This window comes from Hylobates moloch, unplaced genomic scaffold (genome assembly GCF_009828535.3).
Source record: "Hylobates moloch isolate HMO894 unplaced genomic scaffold, HMol_V3 SCAFFOLD_31, whole genome shotgun sequence".
NCBI classification, from domain to species: Eukaryota; Metazoa; Chordata; class Mammalia; order Primates; family Hylobatidae; genus Hylobates; species Hylobates moloch.
The window spans coordinates 3,173,052-3,200,018 of record NW_026652306.1 but is presented as its reverse complement, the minus strand read 5'-3'; the positions used below and the strand labels follow the sequence as shown (position 1 = coordinate 3,200,018).

The 26,967-nt window shown below is 36.9% G+C and overlaps 1 long non-coding RNA gene across 1 annotated transcript in view; it reads left to right on the top strand.

The window, feature by feature from the left end:
- The window catches only part of LOC131382489 (uncharacterized), a 92,538-nt gene extending 66,575 nt beyond the window's left edge, over positions 1 to 25,963 (top strand). Inside the window, exon 3 of the long non-coding RNA XR_009212011.1 lies at positions 25,809 to 25,963. This is a non-coding gene — a long non-coding RNA (uncharacterized LOC131382489). The remainder of the gene's footprint in view (positions 1 to 25,808) is intronic.
- Positions 25,964 to 26,967: the final 1,004 nt, after the last annotated feature.

Sequence of the window (26,967 nt, the reverse complement as noted above, 5' to 3'; positions counted from 1 at the left end):
CATACGGGTTATGTTTTTCATTCTGCTTTTGTGATAAAGCACATTTATTGACTTGCATAAGCTGAACCATCCCTGCATCACTGGAATGAAACACACTTGACCATAGTAAATTATCTTTTTGATGTACTGCTATATTCAGTTTGCTAGTGATTTACTGAGGATTTTTCAATTATTTTCATTAGGAATATCGTCTGTAGTTTTCTATTTTTTGTTATGTCCTTTCCTGGCTTTGGCATCAAAATGATGCTGGCTTCATAGAATGTGTTATGGAGAATTTCTCCTTCCTTAATCTTTTGGAATAGTTTTGGTAGGACTGATACCAATTCTTTTCTGAATGTCTTACAGAATATGGCCATGAATCCATCTGGAATTGGGCATCTTTTGACAAGTTTTTTATTACTTATTAAATTTAACTGCTTGCTATAGTTCTGTTCATGATATTTATTTCTTCCTTATTCAAGCTAGTATTGTTGTATATTTCCAGGAACTTATCCATTTTCTCCAGATTTTCTAGTTTGTGTGCATAGATGTGTTCACAGTAGTCTCATGTGACCTTCTGTATTTCTGTGGCGTCAATTGCAATGTCTCCATTTTCCATTTTTAATTGAGCTTATTGGAATTTTCTCTCTCCTTTTTTTGATTAATTTGGCTAATGGCATATCAATTTTGTTTATCTTTTCAAAGAAAATAATTTTATTTTATTGATCTTTTATATTTTGTTTTAGGTTTCAATTTCATTTAGTTCTGTTCTGATTTTTGTATTTCTTTTCTTCTGTTAGCTTTAGGTTTGGTTTGTTCTTATCTTTCTAGTTTCTTGAGGTGTGACATTAGGTTGTCAATTTGTGATCTTCCAGACTCTTTGATGGAGCAATTCAGCACTATAACCTTTCCTCTTAGCACTGCCTTCGTTGTATCCCAGAGGTTTTTATAAGTTGTATTACTGTTACCATTCACTTCATGGAATTTTTTAATTTCCTTTTTTTTTTTTGACACAGAGTCTCATTCTGTCATCCAGGCTGGAGTGCAAGTGGTGAGATCTCAACCCACTGCAACCTCTGCCTCCTAGGTTCAATCAGTTCTCCTGGCTTAGCCTCCTGAGTAGCTGGGATTACAGGCACGTGATACTATGCCTGGCTAAGTTTTGTGTTTTTAGTAGAGACAGGGTTTTTACATGTTGATCAGCCTGGTCTTGTGTTCCTGACTTCAGGTGATCCACCACCTCAGCCTCCAAAACTGCTGGAATTATAGGCATGAGCCACCTTGCCCAGCCTCAATTTCTATTTTGATTTTATCATTAACCCAAACATCATTCAAGAACAGGTTTTTTGAAATTTGCATGTATTTCTATAGTTTTGAGATTTCCTTTTGGTATAATTTCTAGTTTTATTGCACTGTGGTCTAAGAAGATACTTGATATGATTCTAATTTTTCAATATGTATTGAGACTTGTTTTGTGTCCTATCATATGGTCTATGTTGGAGAATGTTTCATGCTCTGAAGAGAAGGATGTATATTACGTGATTTTTGGGTAGAATGTTCTGTAAATATCTGTTAGGTCTGTTTGCTCTAGAGTGCAGTTTAAATCCAGTGTTTCTATGTTAACTTTCTCCCTTGATGACATGTCTAGTCATTGTATTGCTTACTATACTTTTTTTTTTTTGGTTTAGTAGCAATTATTTAATAAATCTGGGAGCTCCAGAGTTAGATACACATATATTTAGGATTGTTATGTATTTTTGTTCAACTGACCCTTCTTTCATTATATAATGACCCTCTTTGCTGTTTTTTTTTTTTTAATTTAACTGTTGCTGCTTTAAAATCTATTTTATCTGATATAAAAATGGAAACTGCTGCTCATATTTGGTATTCATTTGCATGGAATTTCTTTTTGCATTCCTTTACCTTGAGTATATAAGAATCCATATGTCTTAGATGCGTGTTTTGAAAATAGCAGATATTTAGTTTGTGACTTATTAAATACATTCTGCCAAACTGTATCTTTTATGCAGTCAGCTCCATTTGAATTTATGGATCACCATAGTATATGTGGTCTTTTTCCAAAAGGTTGTTATGCATCATATAACTATTTCTATCTTACATTTTATTGCAAGCATTAAGTCTTATAAGTGAAAATATAAACATGAGTTGCAAAGTTTATTAAAAGCCAATATAAATATTCTGTACTGGCATTTTTTTCATCTTTGGAGATAAGTAAAAATGTTATAATATGCAAAGAGAGAAGAAAAGACAGCATAAAAAATGACTGATATTTTTTAGATTTTGTTAATAAGTAGCCAACACAAATAAATAAGTTTTTTACAGGAGCTCCAGAAAGGGTTAGTAAAAAAAAGCAGTGGAAGTTTCAGGTTGGAATTATCCAAATGTTAACAACAACAACAATAACAGATTAGATAAGAATTTGAATTCAATTCATCAAGTTTAGCATAACAATAAGACTGGTAAAGCATAGCTATTTTTTATTAAAATTTGACAAGTAGAAAAAAAAGTCAATGAGTTAAGGTGTTAGCCAGTTTGACTAAGAACACAATGTTTATGAAAGAAGTGGAAGCAACTTATAATGAAATGATTAAATAAGCACATCGTTTATAGTATTAAGAAATGTTGTATTACCTCTGCATGTAATGTTGGTGTATGCCAATCAATGAAAAGGTTTTGCTAGTGTAAACTTCATTGTATAAAAAGTAGTATTATTCTAATTTTATGACTTTATTTAAAAATGTCCATTTGCTTTTATGTATATATGATGCAGGATTTTTTCAGTGCTATTTCACCTGCTGGAGACTTCCACAGCTGGCAACGCCCCTGCCCAGGGCCTTGCTTGGCTCTGGGCTTGCTGCATGGTGTATCCTACCCACTTAACGTTGCAGGCTGCTCTTGGCTTGCACTACATCTTGGATCCCGTGCTTTCTTCAGGATCTATGCTCAGCCTGCCACTGAGCCAATCATGCCATTATTTGTTTCTGTCTTGGGTAACAGCATCTGGATTAGAGCACCATGGTGCCTGAAAAACTCGGAGATGCCAGTGATACTGCAGCCACAAAGGGGGTGTTATTCCAGTTGTCTGCAGCTGGGTGAATGAGGGCATATAAACAGCTCTTTCAGTCCCATTGCTCTGCTCCAGCCCATAGCTCCTGGGCTGGCCCGACCCTGCTGCTGCTTCTTGTCATGTGGGGTGGCCAACTGGTGCCAGTGGAGGATGGAGACTACAATGGTATTGCCTTTTTTATACTCATGTTCAGCAGGTCTCAAGTTCTTTTCCCACATCCAGAAAGAATTAGGTTATGCTGACAACCAAAGGGTGAGCATGGCAAAGTGTTTTATTGAGTGATAGCTCTCAGTGGAAAGAGGATCCTAAGAGGGCAGCCCGCTACCTGAAGTAAGGTAGTTCCCCTAAGTGTGGCTGAGTCTGAGGTTTTTATGGACTGAGAATGGGGGAGTATGTGCTGATTGGTTTGTGAGTATCCAAAAAAGGCTAAAGAAAGGCACCACTCAAAGATGGACATGACAGTGTGAAAAACCAATTAGGGAAGGGTGGGTATATATAAAATGTGTGAAAGGTAGGGATCAATCAGAGGAAAGCATGCCAAACTGGAAGAGAGATTCTCAGTCTGGTCCATGGATTTATCTGAGACTCGTGGCTTAGTTTTCAGGCTTTAAACTGTCTTCAGCTTGAAGGCCAGGTTTCAATGGGGATCTGCCCCATCTGCCTCCTGCTACTATCAATTCCCCCTCTGAAGAGGTAATACTAACTGCCATTAGGATAGGGACAATAACTGCTCTTAACTGCTTTATGCTGATGCAGGGCATTATTTGGGAAGACAGCAGTCAAATCTCTCTCAGAGGCCTAAGGGTCCCCAGTAAATGGGAAGCATTGCTTGAGGCTCCAGTTGCATGACCTTTTAGAGTTTGAAGGCCTGAAAGTGAGAAGAAACAAATTTTTTCAAAGAAGTTAAATATTCACAGAACAAATATTTGTATTACACAAAGAGGAGCTAAAAGGAAAATATCTAATGCCCAAGATAACAAAAATAAAAAGTAAAATACACGACTCATTCTGAAAACAGTGTTGTCACCAGAGCTGTTTCATTCTGGTGAAAGAGATTAAATCTTGTTTAGGGGCAGTTAAACTTCAGAAGGGCAGTTAAACTTTAGAAGAAGGATAACTGTTTAGGGGATTAGATAATCCCATGGGTGTTCAGGATTAAGGAGTCATTGGCCAAGATGCCTCATGGTGAGGGACAGAATGAAGGTAAGAACAGGAAGCGTAAGCAAGACTATACAGAGGACATTCATAGAAGGTTAATTATTGGCCCTTATCTTTTGTGATTTTTAGCTTGAGGTGCCCAATTTCTTTAAACTGGTACTTCAGAAACCCTTCCAGGTCAACAGAGGTAATTATATCAGTTTCCCAGGGCTTTACTTGAGTATAATGAATCCAATAATTTCTTCTAGTGACCTTTACTGCTGAAGGAGTAGAAAAAAGTACAGTGTATGTTCTCTCCCACTCTGGGCCTAGAGAGAGAGAAAGGGAAGGAAGTGCCTTTAATAGTACTGGGTCCGCTGGATTGAATGGAGGTGGCCCTAGTTCACAGGATTGGGCCTCTGACAGTTGTTTCAGTTCTTGTTGGGAATGGGCCAAAGAAGTTATATGTGTAATTAAATCAGAGGTTCTTTTGGTTTACCAAGTAATCATTAGTGAGAAATGGCCATTCATACATCATTTCACAGGGACTTAAGCCCAGCATTGAAGGGATCTTTGTAACATACAGTTACAAACATGTTACATGAAAAGAAGAATAGTCCAGGGGAGATGAGTCTCTTGAGACAGTTTTCTGAGGTGCCTATTGATAATATCATTTGTTTTTTCCACCTTTCCTGAGGATTGTGGTCTCCTAGCACAATGAAGATGGTATTGTATGCCTAGTGCCTTTGAGACCCCCTGGGTGACACCCACTTTGAAAGAGGGGCCATTATCATTCTGGAGGCACTTAGAAAGTCCAAAGCAGAAGGATCTGGCAAGATGGCCAAATAGGAACAGCTCTCATCTGCAGCTCCCAACAAGATCACCACAGAAATGTGAGTGATTTCTACATTTCCAACTAAAGTACCCTGTTCATCTCATGGGAACTGGTTAGACAGTGGCTGCAGCCCACGGAGGATGAGCAGAAGCACGGTTGGGCATCACCTCACCCAGGAAGTGCAAGGAGTGGGAAGGCTTCCCTCCCCCAGCCAAGGGAAGCTTTGAGGGACTGTGCTATCCAGCCCAGATACTATGCTTTTCTCATGGTTTTTGCAATCCACAGACCAGGAGATTCCCTCATGTGCCTATACCACCAGGGCCCTGGGTTTCAAGCACAAACCTGGGCAGCTGTTTGGGCAGACACTGAGCTAGCTGCAGGAGATGTTTTTTTCTTTTTGTAATCCAGTGGTACCAGGAACCACAGTGGGACAGAACCATTCACTCCCCTGGAAAGTGGGCTGAAGCCAAGGAGCCCAGTAGTCTCACTCAGTGGGTCCCACCCCCATGGAGCACAGCAAGCTAAGAACCACTAACTTGAAATTCTCCCTGCCAGCACAGCAGTCTGAAGTCAACCTGGGACAATAAATCTTGGTAAGGGGAGGGGTGTCCACTATTACTGAGGCTTGAGTAGTTGGTTTTCCCCTGGCAGTGCTAACGAGGCTGGGAAGTTCAGACTGGTTAGAATTCAACACAGCACAAGTGGCTATGGCTAGACTGCCTCTGTAGATTCCTCCTCACTAGGCAGGGCATCTCTGAAAGAAAGGCAGCAGCACCAATCAGGGGCTTACAGATAAAAATCCAATCTCCCTGGGACAGAGAACTTTGGGGAAGGAGTGGCTGTGGGTGCAGCTTCAGCAGACTTAAACGTTCCTGCCTGCTGGCTTTGAAGAGAGCAGCGAATTCTGACAAGGAGGATTCTCCCAGCACAGCGATTGAGCTCTGCTGAGGGACAGACTGCCTCCTCAAGTGGGCCCCTGATCCCTGTGCCTCCTCACTGGGAGAGACCTCTCATCAGGCATTGACAGACAATTCATACAGGAGAGCTCTTGCTGGCATGAGGACAGTGCCCTTCTGGGATGAAGCTTCCAGACGAATGAGCAGGGAACAATCTTTCTTGTTCTGCAGCCTCTGATGGTGATATCCAGGTAAACAGGGTCTGGAGTGGACCTCCAGCAAACAGCAGCAGACCTTCAGAAGAGGGGCCTGACTGTTAAAAGAAACAGAAAGCAGTAACAACAACATCAACAAAAAGGCCCCCCACACAACAGCAACATCCAAGGCCATCAGCCTCAAAGATCAAAGGCAGATAAATCCATGGAGATGAGGAAAAAACAGTGCAAAAATCCTGAAAATTCCAAAAACAAGAATCCCTCTTCTCCTCCAAATGATCACAATTCCTCTCCAGCAAGGGCACAAAACTGGATGGAGGATGAATTTGACAAGTTGACAGAAGTAGGTTTCAGAAGGTGGGTAATAACAAACTCCTCTGAGCCAAAGGAGCATGTTCTAACCCAATGCAAGGAAGCTAAGAACCTTGATAAAATGTTACAGGAACTGCTAACTAGAATAACCAGTTTAGAGAATAATACAAATGACTGATGGAGCTGAAAAACACAGCAGGAGAACTTCATGAAGCATACACAAGTATCAATAACTGAATTGATCAAACAGAAGAAAGGATATCAGAGATTGAAGATCCACTCACTGAAATAATATGTGAAGACAACATTAGAGACAAAAGAATGAAAAATAATGAACAAAGCCTCCAAGAAATATGGAACTATGTGTAATAGACCAAACCTATGATTGATTGGAGTACCTGAAAGTGATAGGGAGAATGGAACCAAGTTGGAAAACACAATTCAGGATAATATCCAGGGTATTATCCAGGACAACTTTCCCAACTTAGCAAGACAGGCCAACATTCAAATTCAGGAAATACAGAGAACACCACTAAGACACTCCTTGAGAAAAGCAACCCTGAGGCACATAATCATCAGATTCTCTAAGATTGAAATGAAGGAAAAAAATGTTAAGGGCAACCAGGGAGAAAGGTCAGGTTATCTACAAAGGGAAGCCCATAAAACTAACAGTGGATCTCTCTGCAGAAACCCTACAAGCTAGAAGAGAGTGGGGGCCAATATTCAGCATTCTTAAAGAAAATAATTTTCAACTCAGAATGTCCACATGTTGTGGGAGGGATCCAGTGAAAGGTAGTTGAATAATGGGACAGGTCTTTCCCATGCTGTTCTTGTGATAGTGAATAAGTCTCATGAGATCTGATGGCTTTATAAGGTGGAATTTCATTGCAGAAGTTCTCTCTTTGCCTGCTACCATCCATATAAGACATGACTTGCTCCTCCTTGCCTTCCACCATGATCATGAGGCCTCCCCAGTCATGTGGAACTGTCAGTCCATTAACGCTTTTTCTTTTGTAAATTGCCCAGTCTCAGGTATGTCTTAGCAGCATAAAAACAAACAAATACACCCTGCTTTATGGAACTATTGTTTATATGGTTTGGTTGTGTCACCACCCAAATCTTATCTCGAATTGTAGCTTCCATAATCCCCACTTGTTGTGGGACAGACCTGGTGGGAGGTAATTGAATCATGGAAGCAGGTCTTTCCCATGCTGTTCTCATTATAGTAAATAAGTCTCATGAAAACTGATGGTTTTATAAAAGGACAGTTCCCCAGCACACACTCTCTTGTCTGCCACCATTAAGACATGCCTTTGCTTTGCTCCTCCTTTGTCTTTCATCATGATTGTGAGGCCTCCCCAGCCAGGTCAAACTGTGAATCCATTAAATCTCTTTCTCTTTATAAATTACTCAGTCTCAGATATTTCTTCATGACAGTATGAAAATTAATATGCTTGTTCTACAGAAGAAATTTCCAGTCTGTTTTTTTGTTTTCTTGTTTGTTTGTTTTTTATTTTGGTTCTCTCTGGCCTCACAGGTTTGCACTACTATCTGTTTACAGTCATGTTCAAGTTTCCCAGCTTCCTCTGGAAGGAAGATGGCTAGGTTTAGGGTGGGGCAGGTTCTTAATTGGACTGTAGAGGCTAATAGCACAGCTTGATATTTGAGAAGGCAGTTGTCCATTAGACAGAAAAGACAGAAATCCTGCCACATTATGTGGGGTATAAATGGTTAAGTTATTCCCCACGGTTAACTTAGTAGCCTCTGATACCAGCAAGGCCACCACTGCAACTGCCTGGAGGCTCCTTGCTTAGGTGACCAAGCTCCTCGCTTAGGTAACCTAGCAAGGAATCTCCTTGCTTAGGTAGCAACCAAGCTCCTTGCTTAGGTAACCTACAGGCTGCTAGGCTGGACCTTGGGCCTGGGTTAGAACTCCCACGGCCATTTTCTTCCCTTCTGATTCATAAAGATTGCATGTCTTCTCTATGGGAAGACTAAGGGCTGGTGCCTCAAGCAAGGCTTGTTTTAGTTTGTCAAAGCCTTTTTAGCCTCTGGTTCCCAAATCAGGGCATGAGTTTTAGCTGCCTAAGTCTCCATTATTAGGTGATATAAGGCATATGCTATTTTACAGTATCCAGGTAGCCATAGTCTGCAGAATCCTATAATGCCCAAGAATCCCCTCAATTGCCTGTGGGTTTTTGGGAGCAGAATGGAGGATATGGGCTTAATCCTTTCTTTGCCTAGTGCCCTGTTCCCCCTGACAATTCTAGTCCTAGATACTTCACTGAAGTCCGACAGAGGTAAGCCTTACATTTTGAGACTTTACATCCTCTGTTAGCCAGAAAATTAAGAAGAGCCTTACCATCCTCCTGAGAGACTTCCTCAGTTGGGGCAAAGAGGGGAATGTCACCTACATATTATGAAACTTTAATCTGAAGATAAAGGAACTCAGAGAGATTTTTTGACAATGCCTGTTCAAACTGGGGTGGAGGGGGCTGCCTTGGAATTTCTGAGGTAACACCATCCAGGTTAACCTGGTGGTCTGATTGGAGGGATCTTTTAATGCAAACAAACACTGGAGTCAGAGTCTAATGATATGCAGAAAGTCATCCTTTAGGCCAAGAACTGTGAACCATTTAGTTTCCTCAGGTATTTGAGTTAGCAGGGTCTAGGGATTAGGAACCATCAGGTGAATTGAAACCATAGCCTCATTAATGAGGTGTAGGTCTTGGAGCAGCTTCTGTTCTCATTGGGATTTGCACCACCAGTATCAGAGTATTACAAGGGCTGTTGCAGGGTTTGAGAAGGCCCTACATCCTCATGTTATCAATGACGGCTTCTAGCCCTTTCCTAACTTCTGGCTTCAGGGGTATTGTCTCTGGATAGGAAAGGAGGTGGGATCCTTAAGGTAGATCCTGACCTATATGGCCATTGTGGTCAATTTTCCTTGAGTTGCCCAAACTTCTGTGTTAATATTAGTATACACTAGGGGAAGACAAAGAGTCTTACCTGAAGCCATAACAGTGGTGGTTCCCATATGGGCCAGAATATCCAACAGAGAAGTTGGGCTTTCAGGCATGATTAAAAAGCCATGTATAAATAAGAGGTCTCCCCAACTACAACTAAAAGGTTGAGAAAAATATCATGTTAAAGCCTTTCCTGAGTTGCTCCTCAGGGTCGTGCTTAGAGAGGAGTGGGGGCCTGGATGGAGAGAACTGAAAGGCCTGCTCCAGTGTCCAGGAGGAGGTCCACCTTCCTCCCTTCATTTTCCAGAATTACGCAGGGTTCGTGGATTATAAGAGTGATCTGGACCACCAGAGCTGGAGAGAGGAGCCCCGGGACTCGTCAGTCTTGCTGGACCATTTAGGAGACTGGCTCTGGATCCAGTGACCTGCATCTCTGGTGACAGTCTGAACTCTAGTGCTTCCCATCACAGATTGGACGGGGTTAAGGGGGTTTCCTCATGCTTCCTGGGCAGCCAGTCCTTTGTAAAGTGCCCTGCCTGGCTTGCCAAATTTGTAGCAGTTACCAGGAGCATCTCAAGGATTCTGGGGTTTGTGAGCCTGCAAGACGGTCATTAAAGTCTCTGCCCTTTTCTTGTGTCTGCTCTCTCTCTCAGGCCTCCTCCCTATTCCTATTGTAAAGGACTGAGGTGGCCACTTTCAGGAGGTTGTCTAAAATACTATCTGGTCCCATGGCCTGTTTCTGTAGCTTTCTCCTGATATCAGGGGCTGCCTGAGTAATAAACTTAATTTTTAGGATTGACTTAATCAGAAAATAGAGAGATGTGCTTTAACAATGCCTCTCTTAGCCTCTCCAAGAGGACAGAGTGGTTCTCATCTAATCCCTGGTCTATTATGGATAGTTTGGAGCAACTGAGATGCTTAGTTCTAGTCCTTTGTAAGCCATACATCATGCACAACTGAAAGTGTTTCCTCTCCATTCTCTCATTTCATCATTGGGGTCCCATCTAGGGTCCTCCAGTGGTACTGCCATTCTTCCAATTCGGTGAAGCTCATCCTCTTCCTTGGTACTATATGAGATACAAAGCTCATCCCCAAAATTCTATGCTGTTTGTAGGGTAGCCTGCTTCTCAGTGGTATCAGGGTTTGATTCAAAAGTAACATAGCATCTTCCAGGAGAGTTCAAATACTTGGGTTAAGTTCTGGAAAGCCTCTATTTATTTGTCCTGGTTGTCTAAAAACTTGCCAAGATCCCCCTTAATTTGCCTTAAATCCTGTAAAGAGACAGGGACCTAGACCTTACTGGGGCCATATTCTCCAGGTATCTGTTGTAGGGGCAGGAATGAGACTGAGGCCTGGCTAAAATGAGGATTTCTAGAATGCGGCAAGCTAGAAAGAGAACATAAATAGGGAGGACAGGATGGACCAAGAGGAGCAGGGCCAGAGGGAGCTGGCATCCCTGCTGGAGGTACCTCTGGGGTTTGTTTCTCTAGTTCCTTGGGGTTGACTTTTGTAGCCTCTCTTGATATGACCACTAAGAGGGCTGAATCAATCCTACAGTGTCAGCAAAGGTTTGTATTACTCTTTAAGGCACAGAAAGGCTGAACATATAGGACTCAGACCATTTGTCCCCACGTTTACAGAAAAGGTCCAGCTGCAGGATGGTATTGAGATTAATTCTCCTTCCTGAGACCAAGCCTGTCCTACATGCAAAACATAACCTGGCCACACACTTGCGCAAAAGAATATGAGGTGTTTTTTTTTCCAGAGTCTGAGTCCCAGTGATTCAGGATACACGCCAGAGGAGTGTAGGATGAAGACAATTGGTTACCCATCTGAAAGAGAAGGAAAATGTGTCCTTTAATTCCTTTCTTTCTGCAAAAATTCAGGGTGTGTGAGGGAGAGGAAAAAAGGCATCTCCTTTTGTTTTCTGTCCTTTACTTCCCCAAGTCCCGGCGGCACTTGTTGAGGGATCTGTGCTCAGCCCACCACTGGGCCAGCATGCTGCAACCTGCTTTTGTCTTGGGTGCTGGTATCTGAATGAGGGGAACCTGAAAAACTTGAAAAAGCTAGAAATCCCAGAGCCGCAAAGAGGATGTTATTCTGCCGTCCACAGCTTGGCGGATGGGGCGTGTTAACAGCTCCTTCAGTACCATTGCCCTGCTCCAGCCTGCAGCTCCTGAGCTGGCCTGGCTCCACTGCTGGCCCCATTGCATGGGACAACCACCCACTTCTAGTGGAAGGCTAAAGGGTGTTATTGCCTTTTTCATACCCACATTCAGTGGGTCCTGAATTCTTGTCCCACATCCATAAAGGATGAGTATGAAGGAGAATTTTATTTAGTGACAGCTCTCAGTGGAAAGGGGACTCAAAAAGGGCAGCCCTCTACCCGAAGTCAAGTAGTCTCCCCAAGTGTGGCTGAGTCCAGGGCTTTTATGGGTTCAGAATGAGGAAGCCCATGCTGATTGGTCTGTGAGTATGCAGAAAAGGCTGAAGAAAGGTATCGTTCAAAGATGGACATGACACTGTAAAAAACAATTAGAGAATGGTAGGTATATGTAAAACAAGTGAAGGGTGGGGATCATTCAGAGGAAAGTGCACCAGTCAGGAAGAGAGGTGCTTAATCTGGTCTAGGGATTCATCTGAGACTTGTGGTTTGGTTTTCAGGCTTTAAACTGTCTTTGGCTTGAAGGTCAGATTTCATTGGGTACCCATTCCTGTCTGCCTCCTGCCGCTATCATGTATATTTTATTTACTATATATATTTTATTTTGTGTGTATATATACATATTTTATTAATAGACCATTTTTAGAGCAACCTTTGGTATACAGAAAACTCGACCAGAGAGAAAGTACAGAAAGATCCCATATACTGAGGGTAGGTCTCCTCCCACCCTCAGTTTTCTGTATTAACATCTTGCAGCAGTGTCATACGTTGTTATAATTTAATCAATATGGATACATTATTATTAAGTAATGTCCATAGTTTACATTAAGTTTACTGTTATGTAGAATTTTATGGGTTTTGTCAAATATATCAGGTTATGTATCTACCATTACAGTATCATACAGAGAAGCATAACTGCTCTAAAAATTACCTTATAAAACCATTTTGTCCTTCTCTCCTTTTTCTCCAAACACTAGAAAACACTTATTTTTTTTTACTGTTTTTGTAGTTTTACCTTTTCTAAATTATTATATAGTGAAATTATGCTGTGCATAGTTTTTTCAGACTGCCTTATTTCACTTAGCAATATGCATTAATGATTCCTCCAGGACTCTTTGTGGCTTGATAATCCATTTTTCTATTGCTGAATAGTATTCTATAATATGCATGTGACATAGCTTATTTATCCATTCAACAACTGACATACATCTCCCAATTTTTGGTACCTAATGAAATTGCTATAAATATTTTTATATGGGGTTTGTGTGTGTGAGGATATAAGTTTTCAACTCATTTGTGTAAATACCTAGGCAAAAAAATAGTTGAATTATGTGGCAAAACTATGTTTAGCTTTGTAAGAAATTGATAAAGTGTCTTCCAAAGTTGCTGCATTATTTTGCATTTCCATTAGCAAATAATGAGAGTTTCTATTGCTACGCATCCTCACCATTATTTCATGTTGTTAGTATTTTGGTATTTACCCATTCTGGTTTGCATGTAGTAATATCTCTTTGTTATTTTAATATGTATTTTTCTAATCACATACAAGTGTACTTCAAAATGTTTGTATTAAACTATGGAATTAAAACAGAAAAACAAAAAATATAACTTTCTCTCTCAACCTAGGCTTCATCAATTTTAAGACAATTTCGTAAGCAATGATATGAAGTCTTTAGTACATCCCTAAAGAACTGAAGGTCCTGAGAATTTAACCACATCAATGCAGTCTTTTAACTTTTAATTTTTTAGAGAAGAGGTTTCACTCTCTCATTCAGGCTGGTGTGTAGTGGTGCAATCCTAGCTTACTGCAGCCTCAAACTCCTGGGCTCAAACTATCCTTCCACCTCAGCCTCTTAAGTAGATGGAGTTGCAGGCACATGCCACCATGCCAGGTTATTTTTTGGTTGTTTATAGAGACAGGGCATCACTGTGTTGCCCAGGCTGGTTTCAAATTCCTGAGCCCAAGTGATCCTTCCATCTCTGCCTCCCAAAGTGTTGTGATTACAGGCATAACCCACTGCACCCAGCCTGTTTTACATTATTAACTGAAAAAAATGGGTGTCCTTTACTTAGTATTTTTTAGATTATAAAATAAGAAGAAGCCAGAAGGAGCTAAATCATCACTATTAGGTGGATGTCTAATGATTTTTCATTGAAAAATCTCACAAAATTACTATTGTTTGATGAGACAATGAGCAGGAGCATTATCATGGTAAATAAAGACTCTCTAGTGAGGTTTTCCTGAGCATTTTTCTGCTAAAGCTATGGCTAATATTTTCAAAACTTTCATAATAGGCAGATAATGTTCTTTGACTTTGCAGCAGTCAACAAGCAAATTGCCATGATTATCCCAATAAACTATCATCTTTGTTCATGACCAGTTCACTTTTGCTTTGACTGGGCCAGTTCCACCTCTTGATAGCCATCACTTTGATTGTATTTTGTCTTCAGGATTGTACTGATAAAGCTCTATGTTATTTTCTGTTACAATTCTTTAAAGAATTGCTTCTGGTTCTTGACTGTACTCATTTAAAATTTCCATTAATTCTCTGCTCTTGTCTGGAGCCAATCTGAGCACAATGGTTTTGGTAACCCATCTACTGGACAGTTTGCTCAACTTTAATTTTTCCATCAAAATTATTTAAGCTGAACCAATTGAAATGTCCATGATGGCGGGTATTGTTTCTGTGGTTAATTGATGGTTCTCTTCAACTAGGGCACAAACAAAATTAAGTTTTTTCTTGCAAATTGATATGGAATGTCTGCTGCTGTGTGCTTTGTTTTCAACAACATCTCATCCCTTCTTAGAATAAGTTATCCATTTGTAAACTGCTGATTTATTTGGGGCATTATCAAAATGTGTTATAAACTTTTCATAAAGAATCAGTGATTTCACTATTCTTCCACCCAAGCTTCAGCATATATTTTATGTTTGTTTTGGCTTCAATTTTAGCAGAATTCATGTTGCTCTGATAGGAGCTCTTTTCAAACTGGTTTCTTATCCTTCTTAGCACCTAAAAATATATCCTGTTTAGACATGTTACAAGTTAACATGAGTTTATTTTAACACAAAAAATTAAGGTCTATGCAGAGTTTTCTCAAACCACACATATTCCATGAATACTTTGAAGACCCTTCACATGTTGAATATTTTTTCATGTGCTTACTAGTTATCTGTATCAATTTTGATTAGGTGTCTGTTCAGATCTGTTATGAGTTGAACTGTTTCCTAACAACTCATATTGTTAGTGGTGGAAGAGATCCAAGTTACCCCAAGTTACTGGTGGCAAATTCATACCCATCTGTAGCAACTTCAGCCCTTGTCTCCTCAGAAGAAAGAATTTGACTGAGGGGCATAAGGCAGAAAAAGAGATTGAAAGAAGTTCCAAAGCAGGAATGGAAGTTTATTTAGAAGGCCTTAGAACAGGAAAAAAAGGAAGTAACTCATGGAAGAGTTCCAAGTGGGCTCCTAAAGGTCAAAGAGAGAAAAAGAATGGGACTTTAACCTTGATCCTTGAGTGTGCGATTGTTCAAGCACCAGTTGTTGCCAAAATTATCCTTCCTCCATTTAATGACCTTTGCTCCTTTGTCAAAAATTGCTTATTTTTGTGTTGGTTTCTTTCTAGGTTCTCTATTTTATTTTATTAATCTATTTGTCTAATTGTTAACGAATACCACTGTCTTTATCACTATAGCTTTATAGTAAGCCTTGAAGTTGTATGCTGATATTCTTTTGACTTTGTTCTATCTAATATGTTGTTAGCTCTTCTAAGTTGTTGTCCTTTCCATATAAACTTTAGAATCAGTTTGTTGATATCCGTGAAGTAAGTTGCTGTAATTTTAATCAAGATTATACTGAATAAGTAAAATAAATTGGGAATTTGACTATTTTTATTTAGTTAGTTTTCAGTGCTGAGAGTGAAGCTCAGCTTCATAATTTAAAATGTATTTTTTTAGCAAGGTAATCAATTTTCAGTATAAAATTACAAAATATATATTAAAAAACTTCTACTATCTTATTACTCAGAGTAACATCTTTTAACTATGTCTTTAAATATCTTCAATAATTACCAATATCACTATAAATATTTTGACTGAGCTTTTGTTTTTTTCCCATATTCTTTTGAAAACTGTTGCTCACCACCATGAAAAATTAGAATTTATATTGTTTCCTCGAGTTTATAATTGCTTTTTAAATTTTTTTACCAAGCATAATATGCCTTAAAGGTAACTTAAACTTATCTCGCTAACCATGGATTTCTTCTTTCTAGATTTTACTCAAAAATTATTCAAATTTTCTCTCCAATTGCTTTGGTTATTCTGTAGTCTCACTATAATGCTGTCCTTCAGGTGTTTGTTTTACTCTATTTCTAGATTAGATCCATTTTTTCCTCAGTCTTGCATCTTCTTTCTTTATTAACTTCTTTATTTCATATCCTTGAGTAACTATGCCCAAAAGAGACAAAAGGAGATAGATAAATTCTGGATTTTTGCATGTCTGCATCTCTCATTTTTGATAGTTTGGATGAGTATTGAATTCTAAATTAAAAACAATTTGTGCTCAGACATATACAGGCATAATTTTATATTCTTCTACATGCCAGTGTTGCTGATAAGACTCATGGGAATCTAAAATTTGTTCTACTGTTAGAACTAGTTTTAATTTTCTTTTTACTTCTTTTTTCTACAAATTTTCTAAGAATTTTAAAGTTATTCTCAATATCTTAAGATATCCTCAATATCACAATATTTCATTATGGGGCCTTCTTGTTCTCTTCCTGTTTTTCGTCCTTCTCTGATATTATTGCTTTGTTTTTCAACACTTTGATTATTTTAATTTGAAAATAATTTTTCTAAAAAAAATCTTTTGTTCTTTTTAAAATTATTTAAATTTTAAATTCTTATTCTTTTTTCATAGTTCTTTCTGGAACTCTTCAAATTTACTGTTTGTGTTTCTTTCCTTCCCTCTCATACTTTTATTTTCTTTATATTCTATGATATAGAGGATATCTTTTTACTTTTATTTCAACTCTTCTATTGAATATTTGATTTTGTAATTCTGTATCTGGATTGATCAATTTAGGCTGCTACAAAACAGAGTACTATAATCTGGGTGGCTTAAATGCCAGAATGTATTTATCACAGTTTTGGAGCTGGGAATTCCAAAATCTCTTTTTTTTTTTTTTTTTGTGACATGAACAGACTGAGACTTTTCCAAATCTTTAAGTTATAGCTGCTTATTGCTTAATGTCTCCGTGTTCAATTTATTTCTCTCTTCTCTCATTTTACTATAAGTAGTCAGGAGGAATCAAGATGCTTTTTCAACATTGTACTTAGAACTCTCTTCAAATAAATATTCAATTTCATCCCTCACAGTTCTACCTTCCAAAAACCACTAGGACACAAACACAATTCCACCAAGCTATTTGTCATTTTATAACAAGGACAATATTTTCTCTATTGCCCAATCACATGTTACTAATTTCCATCTTAGATATCACCAAAATAGCTCTTCAAATCCATATTTCTATCAACATTCTGTACACAGTTATTTGTGTGTTCTCTAAGAATATGAAAGCTTTCTCTACAGCTTTCCTCTTTAATTTCTGAGCCCTCACCAGAATCACCTTTAAATTCCTTCAAAGCTATACGTAGGCTTTTTCTAGCATGCACCTCAAAACTCTTTCAGCTTCTACCCATTACTCACTTTCAAACTGCTACCACATTTTTAGATATTTGTTACAACAGCAGTCCACTTCTCAGTACCACCTCTGATTTTGAAATTTGTACATTATTTTTGAGGCATTGGTATATTCCTTTCATTGCTACATTAGATTACATTGGATTTTCTGTCAATGAAAAGTTTCATTGTTTTCAGGTATTTATTGTTCTAAAATATTCTTCTAGGAAATTTGTCTCTACACAGATTCAGGAATTTTTCTAGGTAATTCAATACAAACTGGGCCGGGCATGGAAGCTCACGCCTGTAATCCCAGCACTTTGGGAGACCGAGGTGGGAGGATAACCTGAAGTCAGAAGTTCCAGACCAGCCTGGCCAACATGGCGAAGCCCCATCTCTACTAAAAATACAAAATTAGCCAGTCGTGGTGGTGCATGCCTGTAATCCCAGCTACTCTGGGAGGCTGAGGCAGGAGATTCACTTGAACCCTGGAGGCGGAGGTTGCATTGAGCCGAGAGTGCACCATTGAACTCCTCCAGCCTCGGCAAAAAGAATGACACTGTCTCAAAAAAAAAAAAGGGTTAGAGTATGTTCCAACACGTTTCCACAGTGGTTGCAAAATATTATACTCCGACCTGCACTGTAAAGGGTTCTTGTTGATTACCACTTGCCCCAACTCTTAGAATTATTTGACTTTCATTTTTATTTCTAAAGTCAAATCTTACTGAGTTTATATTTGAATTGCCCTGATTACACATGAACACTTAAGAAGATATTTACTACACATTGTGTAAACTTCTCTGGAAGCACCCTCCATAAGTTTGGTCTATTTTCTTTTGTTTACACATATTTTGAAATTGATATGTGGGGGATATTTATGTATTCTGAATATGAATCTCTGTTGGTTTTACAACCACCAAATATATACTTCTAGTGTTGCTAGTCTTTTCACTTTATTTAGATTATCATGTGATAAAAGACATTTTTAAATTTCAATTAATCAAAAGTACAGAAAAATAACATTTTCCAGTAAATGCTTAGGTCTTTCTGAAAATTTTGAAATATTAATATTAAAAGTTGCTTCTTATAAAACATTTAAAGCAATATTATGGAAACTTGTGATATGTTGATTCTTTCTCTAATTTCCTAAAAACATAGAGTTCTTCATTGTGTCCAGATGCAAAAGATTATTTTTTCTGTTTAATTTTCTCTAGTTTTCTAGTGCTCAGTTGTATGATGAACTCTAAAACAATGAACATTATGACATGCTATCAATCATTAGAGGCAAAAATAGTGTCAAGTGCAATTACTTATCAGTAGTCCTCTTATCTGTTCTAATTTTGCTTTGACTAATACAGGTAATGACTCCAGTGCCATTTGACTTACCACACATAAAGAAAGAGAAATAAGATTTATTACAGAATTCCTGAGAGTTTTTTTTTTTTGAGCACCTTAGGTTTCTTTGTTTAGGTTTGAATATGATGTCTTCAGAACATTTTGTTGATTTTTAAAATAATAATAACACAAAAAATAAAAACATAAGTTACAAACATAGTAAGACTGCAGGTTCTTTGCTAATATGTATGCTGCAGAAACATACATGTGATAAACTCAAAGATATTTTTTACCTTCTTAGACTTTTCTTAAACAAAATTAATGCTCTGTGTTAAAATCACTGGATTTCTTATCAGATCCTCAATATGAGGCTTATGTAAATATCAAATAAGCTATTTGATTTTGAGTTGGAACATTTTTTAGTATTATTCTCAGCATTAACTAAAATATGCCTTTCAATTCACCTTGAATATGGATCTCAGATGAACAACTTCAATGGTTTGTCTGTGGCTCTGAGGAATATAGGTCAGTTCATTTAATTAAACCCTCAAAGTATTATACAACTGTGTTTTTAGACACATGTTTTACAACAAAATAGAGTTATTTCATATTAAAATAGAGGTATATTTTAACAGATAATATGTGTCTATTAATATATCTTTGAATATAAATAAATATGTGTCACAATATTAGAAGTGTGTAGAAAAGATGTAAAAATTTTTACATGGCTAGTTAATTTACTTATTTTCAATTCTTTTTCTTTCTTATAACCACCTACAGAATTAGTCTGGTTACTAGATTTAATAAAATATCTATATTTACTATTCAAACTAAAAAATAGACATCACCTAGTTTGTGTTCCAATGTGTATCGTTTTTATAGATCATCCTGATCTGGTAGAAATATCATAAAATGTATTATGTGCTTAAATAGTATATTTTTCCCCTTGACTCTTCTGTACATTTTAGTTGTCTAATTGTATTGCTTCTAATATTCTGTCACTCTGTTTTCTCTGCTTTCCTTAAAAAAGAATCACATACTAGTAGGTTGTATTTACCTCACTGGCTGTGTCATTGAGACTTTTATTAAGTCATTGATTTCCATTTACTTCAAAGCCTAAACTTTATCACATTATTTTCTTTCATATTTACAGATAAACACTTGTGAATAAGGGTGGCTTTGTTTTCAGTGCATGTAAACATGCACTGAATGTAAATTCTGGAGAGAATGTAATTATAAGCTCTTATTCTATTTTATTACACTTCCAAGAAGTTAGGACTTTATTAAATGTGTAACTTCCATTTGCATCCCTGGAGAAATAAATTAAAAGAGTGAAAGTGTTTATTTATTGTGATTTTTTTATACATTTATTAAGTTCACAGCAAACTTCGTGCTATAACTAATTAACAAAAACAAAAATGCTGTGAATTTAAATATTCAAATATTTAAGTAAATATTTGAATAGTTTATTGTCAATAAACCTGAAGAAAGACTGGATGAATTTATTGAGTATTACTTATCATAAGCTTAATACCAGAATAATCCTCTTGTTGGTATAAACCTTTTGTTTCTACTGAATATATTAAAGATGCTTTCATTATTATCATCAACTTAAATGTCTAATGTAATTCTTAGTGCTAAAAAATTTGGAAGGAAAGAAGCAAAAGAATATGTATTACAAAGTGTTAATGTCTTAGGAGTAAAAATCATTTTACTCTGAAGAATATTTAGCAACTTTATATGCATAAGCAACTTCATTGTTAATCCATAGGAATTATGATGAAATTAGATAATTATTTCATTCATTACATAAATATTTATTGAATATCTAATTTGTGTCAGGTACTCTTCCAGACACCGGTGCTATGTTAGTGAACAAAAAAAACAAAATATTTTGCTTTCCCTCCCTCCCCTCTATAAAACCGGGCTTATATTAGGCAGAATAGGTAGTGAGAGAGGTGTGGAAAGAATGCAAACCATTGAGTTATGAGGGTGGCAGGTCAGAAGTGCTAGAAGAAGTGACCACAGGAAACACAGGTCAAGTTTTAAAACCAATGGAAGCCTTACACCTTATACAAAAATTAATTCAAGATGGATTAAAGACTTACATGTTAGAGCTAAAACCATAAAAACCCTAGAAGAAAACCTAGGCATTACCATTCAGGACATAGGCATGGGCAAGGACTTCATGTCTAAAACACAAAAAGCAATGGCAACAAAAGCCAAAATTGATGAATGTGATCTAATTAAACTAAAGAGCTTCTGCACAGCAAAAGAAACTACCATCAGAGTGAACAGGCAACCTATAAAATTGGAGAAAATTTTTGCAACCTACTCATCTGACAAAGAGCTAATATCCAGAATCTACAATGAACTCAAATTTATAAGAAAAAACAAACAACCCCATCAAAAAGTGGGCAAAGGACATGAACAGACACGTCTCAAAAGAAGACATTTACGCAGCCAAAAAACACATGCAAAAATGCTCATCATCACTGGCCATCAGAGAAATGCAAATCAAAACCACAGTGAGATACCATCTCACACCAGTTAGAATGGCCATCATTAAAATGTCAGGAAACAACAGGTGCTGGAGAGGATGTGGAGAAATAAGAACACTTTTACACTGTTTGTGGGACTGTAAACTAGTTCAACCATTGTGGAAGTCAGTGTGGCGATTCCTCAGGGATCTAGAACTAGAAATACCATTTGACCCAGCCATCCCATTACTGGGTGTATACCCGAAGGACTATAAATCATGCTGCTGTGAAGACACATGCACACGTATGTTTATTGCGGCATTATTCACAACAGCAAAGACTTGGAACCAACCCAAATGTCCAGCAACGATAGACTGGATTAAGAAAATGTGGCACATATACACCATGGAATACTATGCAGCCATAAAAAATGATGAGTTCATGTCCTTTGTAGGGACATGGATGAAACTGGAAATCATCATTCTCAGTAAACTATTGCAAGGACAAAAATCCAAACACTGCATGTTCTCACTCATAGATGGGAATTGAACAATGAGAATACATGGACACAGGAAGGGGAACATCACACTCCGGGACTGTTGTGGGGTGGGGGGAGGGGGAGGGATAGCATTAGGCGATACACCTAATGCTAAATGACGAGTTAAGGGGTGCAACACACCAACATGGCACATGGATAAATATGTAACAAACCTGCACATTGTGCACATGTACCCTAAAACTTAAAGTACAATAATTAAAAAAAAAAAAAGATGTTAAAAAGATTCTACTGAGGCATGGAAAAACAGGTAATATCATCTGACTACAGGTAAGGTCCATCATGCAGGGAGTAGCTGCTTGTAAACACTTGATTACAAGGAGGGATTAAAATACTCTAGAGTTAAGTTTGGGAAACACACTGAAAGCAAATGAAATAAAATGGTAAAAGTCACAAAGAATTCTGCAGTGTGGTTTTGAATTCAAGCCATTTGCCTATCCTCAAAGATAAGCCCTGACTTTTATATTAAAATGTTGGTGAATGGAAGTATATTTCCATATATGAAGTTAAGATAAAAATCATCATAAGGTATATTTTGTATTATTTATTAGAATCCTTTACTTCATGTTTTTTTTTACAATAACCAACCAATATCTGCTAGTTTCAAGATATTGATAAGAGTTTTCCTAAACACTGAAATAATATATCAGTAATTGTGCAACTTTAATTTTGTGGAAAATATAACTACATATATTCAGTCTTCCCACCCCAGTTGATTCATAACAGAAATTCAATTATTTGAATGCAGAAACTGGACTTTAACCTGAATCAATACATATAAAAGGAAGTCAAATTTTAAACTGTCATGATCATCTTGAAATCACCTTTTTTATTTTTATTAAAATAAAAAATTTTATAAAAATATGCTTATTAAAATATATAATATGATTATTTTTGTTTTTCTTCATGGTTACAATTCGCTTTATGTTTAATTTTTTGGATATTGAAGTATTGAAGGCAGATTTGGTGGCTGTAAAAGTGTATAAATGAATAGACCATAGTACCAACACCTATTAATTAAAGACTGTATTTGGACAACTGCCATAACATTCAATGTAGAATGTATTTTAAAATAAGTTAACTATTTTTAACTGATATCCATATTAAAACATTATAATACAACAGTATGCATGGAAAATAATACATTTAACTTTATACAATCTATTTTTCAATGCCATTTTATTTACAATCAACCATTTTCAAAATTGCTTAGCAGGTTATAGGCATTAATTCCAAGTACATGAGGCTATGTGATGGGTTGGGGAAAATAGCATGCTATTTTTTCTCCTATAAATACATTCTTTTATTCTTCCAGATGATCAACCAACAGCTGCTGATTGCTTCAGCTGTCCTGTATTTTGGTTGATAAATAAAGCATTCTTTTGATTTTAAAATCTGCCATTATTATGCATATACCAATAAATTAAAAAATAAAACTTTTAAAAAAGTCTCTTCTTTTGAACCTATATTGGCTTGGGAAAAAATGTATACATATGTTTTAAGCATTCTGAGAATTGTGGCAATAAGAAAGGTATATTACTCCCTTTTTTACAATTTATTTCATATTTAAATAAAAAATGCATCAGCATTGATTGTAATTATTATTACCTAATTAATATCATTATTTTATTGGAGGGGGAAATGAATGAATAACTTGCCCACATACCACAAGTTCTATTAAATAAACATTTTTATTATGTAACTGTCATAAAAAAATCTGCATTTTATTTTAAACCTGAAGTTTATTATTCATTATCAGCTGAACACTTGCAAAGGCTAAAGCACTGAACTGTTCCAGAACCAGTGTGTCTGTTGCTATTGTCTCTTTTTTGTTTGTTTTTTGTTTTGTTTTGTTTTCGATTACTACAAAATCTTGATCAAATCTTTATTGAGCTATTCAGATAAAAAATAGAGTTCCTTATTAGAACTTCGAAAATACATGAAATTGAATATTTGTAAAAATGATATTATCTTATGGGGGCATCTCTACTTGTTTTGTTATTACAATGTTTTATTATCTTTTCAGCAAATAATAATGCTTTAATCATAGAACCACTTACATTTTGCAACAATTTCATTGTGTTTTTTTCTAGTATATGAAAAATATTTTCTCATTATATTAACAATTCTGTGCATTCTACATCAAAACTTTTGACCTTATGACAAACTAATACTTTATCCTTTTAAACTTATTACAAAAATATAGGGGAAATTTTAATTTTTCCTTCCAAATATAGGTTCATAAGAAATAAAGTTTACTTGAACAAAATTGGAATGAACAAACATCTTGCAATTTGTTGGGTGTGACATATATATTCTTACTTAATATACTGAATTATTTTCTAAAAAATCCTTTCAGTATGTTTTATATATGTATATTATACAGCAGATAATTTATTTAGTTGCTACCTTTCCATCATTAGTCAGATATAGCAAGAACATATTCATCTTCCCAGTGAAGTAGGCTTTATAAACTCAAAGGCTAACATAGTATTGCTTATTAAACACATTTTAAACAGAATAAATGTGAAAATTACATGCATATCAATATTATTTCATTTAATTTAGATTTTATTACAGTATTTTTGAATAAAATCCCATGATCAAACATAAATTTACCTTATAGTAAGTCACTAAAAGAACTGATCATATGTATCAGTGTTTCTCAGGTTTGGTTTAGTTTTGTTTATTTTGTCTATAATTTATTTGAGATTTGTATTCTCTTCTCTGTGGTATCCAATGGAAAAAAAAACTATATGATTTTAAAACATGCATATTTAAAATAGATTGTGTGAATGTGGTTATATTTTTGTCAGCTTTAGTGAGGGAGACACACATTATTCATATTTCCAGGAATGTAGTGTATTGTTTCACATATATATTTAAATCCTAGGCATAAAACTGTGTTGCATTACTACACTTTATCTGTCATGAACATTCTTTTTCTCAACTCCTTTCATTTTGTCATGCTCCTTTTAATAATGCAAGTCTGACCATTAGTCATTTCATTTTCCTGGCTAACATCTTTGCATTAGGGATAGACATGTGATCTGACAAACATCAGGAAGATACAGTAAGAGTTTTGTTGGGGTTGTTGGAATAGAGGCAAGCTATTCATGTTGGGTCTAAATATGGAGCCTAAACTTGTAAGAAGCTGCCATCTGAAAGCTACACAAAAGGTAGAAGAGCTAAGAGAAGACAGTAAAATTATGATTTTTTTTTTTTTTTCTTGAAACAGAGTCTTGCTCTGTCACCCAGGCTGGAGTGCAGTGCACAATCTCGTCTCACTGCAAGCTCCGCCTCTGGGGTTCATGCCATTCTCCTGCCTCAGCCTCCCGAGTAGCTGGGACTACAGGCGCCTGCCACCACGCCTGGCTTATTTTTTGTATTTTTAGTAGAGACGGGGTTTCACTGTGTTAGCCAGGATGGTCTCGATCTCCTGACCTCGTGATCTGTCCGCCTCCACCTTCCAAAGTGCTGGGATTACAGGCGTGAGCCACCGCGCTCGGCCAAAATGATGATTTTTTTTAAGTTACTGAACCCAGTTATACTAACTGAAGCCTGTAATTATGAGGCAGTATATTTCTTTTCACTTTCTCTCTTTGAACTGATTTGCAAGTGAGAGCCACTTAATTGATGCTCTAAACTTAGCCATAAAAGAAAACAAACAAAACTAAAAAACATGACAAACTACAGTTATGAAGTGTGGGTTAGTGGCTATCAATATATTTCTCTAAATAAAGATAATTTTCTAAATAAATGACAAAGTTTAAATATATATTTACTCTTTCAAAAGTATTTATTCAGCCCCAATGTAGGCTAATCAGTTAACAAAACAAGTAAAAACTCAGACTGCAGGAGCTTCGTTTCCTTTAGGTCAATTTAGTGCTAAATGTTTTCCTTTTTTTTCCTCTTCAGTCTGCCTCATACTTATTAACAAACAGATCTTACGGGAATATAAGACATATGAGAATTATGATCTATTTGTCCAGAAGACCCAAAGACTCATTTACATGATGGCGGTTTGCTTGGGGAGGCACAATGAATGTGCCGCCAGCTCAGGGTTATCTCTAGTATTGATTCATGGCAACTTTCTCGACTAGAAACTCCTAATTTGGGTTTGCGGTATCGCTTTTCTTAGAGTCTGATTTCTCTTGTCTTCTAGGGCACAGTCATATGTCTAATTGTGTACTAGGTATCTCCAGCTGAGGCAGGATTTGGGTCTGGAGGCGGAGAACATAAGGCCAATTCACGCTGACTTCTTAGAACTAAATCAAATGGAAACACGTCAGCTATGACAAGAAATATCCTCTCCATTTACATATGGCATACACCAAGTAAGTGACTTTTTAACTTTACTTTATCCTCTTCATTTACATAGCGTGTACACCAAGTAACCAATGGAAATCTCTAGAGGGTATTTAAACCCCAGAAAATTCTGTAACCTGACTCCTGAGCCCCTATGCTCAAGCCCGCTCCAACCCTGTGGAGTGTACTTTAATTTTCTTTTCTGTTTTTTTTTCTTTTTTTTTATTATTATTATACTTTAAGTTTTAGGGTACATGTGCACAATGTGCAGTGCAGGTCTGTTACATATGTATCCATGTGCCATCTTGGTGTGCTGTACCCATTAACTCGTCATTTAGCATTAGGTATATCTCCTAATGCTATCCCTCCCCCCTCCCCCCACCCCACAACGGTCTCCTGAGTGTGATGTTCCCCTTCCTGTATCCATGTGTTCTCATTGTTCAATTCCCACCTATGAGTGAGAACATGTGGTGTTTGGTTTTTTGTCCTTGCGATAGTTTACTGAGAATGATGGTTTCCAGTTTCATCCATGTCCCTACAAAGGACACGAACTCATCATTTTTTATGGCTGCATAGTATTCCATGGTGTGTACTTTAATTTTCAATAAATCTCTGTTTTTGTTGCTTCATTCTTTCCTTGCTTTGTTTTTGTGTTAGGTCCAATTCCTTGTTCAGGTCACCAAGAACCTGGACAGCCTCCACTGGTAACACAGCTAAATTTTTCATAAACATCTGACTAAAGTTCTAACATTTTCTTTTCACATGCAGTCAAAAATTTCATCTATTAGGAGGGATGAAGGAACGCATCGAAACCCTGTTATATTGCTTCTAAGTCTAAATAGCTAAGGCAGCATCTAGTAGCAAAAATTAAAGAAAAAAAATAAGGACAGAAGTACAGGGCTGTTGAAGTTGGGATGCACCCATTTATACGTGTTCTTTTCTTCTATAACTGTTCCTCTTCCATCATGTGAAATAGTATTCTAGAGACACTGGATGAAATTTATAGTTTAATTTTT